The sequence below is a fragment of the Taudactylus pleione genome, unplaced genomic scaffold (assembly GCF_031769625.1).
Source record: "Taudactylus pleione unplaced genomic scaffold, aTauple2 ptg002533l, whole genome shotgun sequence".
NCBI lineage: Eukaryota > Metazoa > Chordata > Amphibia > Anura > Myobatrachidae > Taudactylus > Taudactylus pleione.
Window position 1 is genome coordinate 15001 of NW_028286915.1, and position 2500 is coordinate 17500.

Genomic DNA, 2500 nt, shown 5'->3' on the forward strand with positions numbered 1-2500 from the left:
GCGAGGCGGGGCGGGTCTGCACCTCACTCCTCCTGTGTTTTTTTTAGTCTCATGGGTGGCTACATAATTTATTTTTTTTTAAATTCCAGTGGCGGCCACCAGGGGGCGCCGGGAGGCGGGGCGGGTCTGCACCTCGCTCACCCTATGCTTTTATTTCATGGGTGGCTATAGAATTTTTTTTTTTTTTTTTAATTCCCGGGGCGGCCACCGGGGGGCGCCGCGACTCTGCCCCTCACTCACCCTATGCTTTTATTTCATTTGGTGGCTATGTCATTTTTTTTTTTTTTTTTAAACATTTCCCGGGCGGCCACCGGGGGGCGCCGCGAGGCGGGGCGGGTCTGCACCTCACTCCCCCTATGTTTTTATTTCATGGGTGGCATATAATTTGTAATTTTTTATTTATTTTTTTTAAATTCCCGGGCGGCCACCGGGGGGCGCCGCGCGGCGGGTCTGCACCTCACTCTCGCTATGTTTTTACTTCACGGGTGGCTATTCAAATTTGTTTATTTTTTTTTTCATTTTCCCGGGGGGCCACCGGGGGGCGCCGCGGGGCGGGTCTGCACCTCACTCCCCCTATGTTTTTATTTCATGGGCGGCTATTTCTTAAAAAAAAATAAAAATAAAAAAAATTCCCGGGGTGCTGCTGCAGTGGCGCGGGGCGTCCACCGGGGGGCGTCCACGATTCGGTCGGGCCTGCACCTTGCACTCTCTCCCTATGTTTTCATTTCATGGGTGGCTACTTTAAAAATTTTCATTTTGTTATTTATTTTTTAATTCCCGGGGCGTCCATCGGGGGGCGCCGCGTGGGGGGGGGGGGGGGGGGCGTTTCTGCACCTTGCACTCTCTCCCTATGTTTTCATTTCATGGGTGGCTACTTTAAAAATTTTCATTTTGTTATTCATTTTTTCGATTCCCCGGGGCGTCCATCGGGGGGCGCCGCGTGGGGGGGGGGCGTTTCTGCACCTTGCACTCTCTCCCTATGTTTTCATTTCATGGGTGGCTACTTTAAAAATTTTCATTTTGTTATTCATTTTTTCGATTCCCCGGGGCGTCCACCGGGGGGCGCCGCGCGGCGGGGCGGGCCTGCACCGTGCACTCTCCCTGTGTTTTAATTTCATGGGTGGCTGTTTTTCATTTTTTTCAAAATAATAATAATAATAATAATAATAGTAATAATTTCACGGGGCGCTGCTGGTGCAGCGTCGCGGGGCGTCCACCGGGGGGCGCCGCGGGTCGGGGCGGGTCTGCACCTTACTCCCCCCAATGTTTTAATTTCACGGGTGGCTCTATTTTTTTTTATTTCAATTTTTTGCCCTCCCGGGGTGCTGCTGCAGCGCCACCGGGTGGCCACCGGGGGGCGCCGCCGTGCCGGCGGGCACCGGCCTTCGCCCCTGCCCCCTCCCCGGCCCCCCAGGGGCCCGTCAGGCCAAGGGGCGGCGGTCCACGGGAGGCCGACTCCCCTCTGCGGAGGCCCCGATGAGGTCGGACCGGGGTGCCCTCGTCCGCCCTGCGCTTCCGAGGCTTCGGGGAAGAGAGGGAGAAGCCGCCGCTGAAGGTGGCGCGCAGCACCGGTGGCGTGACCCGTGAGGGAAACCCTCCGGCGGATTGTTAGGAGAGGGAGAGAGAAAGCGAGGCGACTGGCCGGGGGGGCCTTCTCCCACCCGAGGAGGCCCAGGCCGGGCTCCAGGAGAGCACGGGAGATTCTGCGAGCGAGGCGTCCCAGCCAGGGCTCCAGGAGAGCACGGGAGATTCTGCGAGCGAGGCGTCCCAGCCAGGGCTCCAGGAGAGCACGGGAGATTCTGCGAGCGAGGCGGCCCGGCCAGGGCTCCAGGAGAGCACGGGAGATTCTGCGAGCGAGGCGTTCCGTGCCAGGGCTCCAGGGGCGACCGGGGAGAGAGCCCCTTCCGCCAGCGCGGGAGCCCCCGGAGGTCTCCCGGCAGGGCCGAAGGGGTACGGCCCTTCCCCTTCATCCGTTCCCTGCGGCGCAGCGCCACCCGGCGGCAGACAGGGGAACTGCAACCTCTGGAAGTCCCGATGAGGTCGGGAAAAAGGGCCTCGTGCCGGGACCCGGTTCCAGGAGGTCGGGTAAATTCCGCCGGCGCCCCGCAAAAGGTGGCGCGCAGCAGCGACGCCGTGACGTCCGAGGGAATTCCTCGGGCGGATTCATAGGTGGCGAAGAGGCGAGAGAGAGAGAGAGAGAGAGCCAGGAAGAGATCCGTGGGGGGCGCAGCGCGAGAAGGCTCGAGGCGCCCCCCGAGCCACCCTTCCGATCGATGAGGCACCCCGCGTCCCGGCGGGGAGGGACGATCGCTCGGCCGGAACCCAGGGGTCCCGGCCGGATTCACGGGCGAACCCGACCCTCCCTCGGCCCACGGCGCGCCCGGCACCCCTCCGCCGCGAGGGCGTCCGGTCCACCAGGCGTCCGCCTCGCGCTCCGACCCCCTTTCACCGGGGGGGACCGGGAGGGCAGGCGGGCCCCGTCCGACTCCAGGCGGTCGCG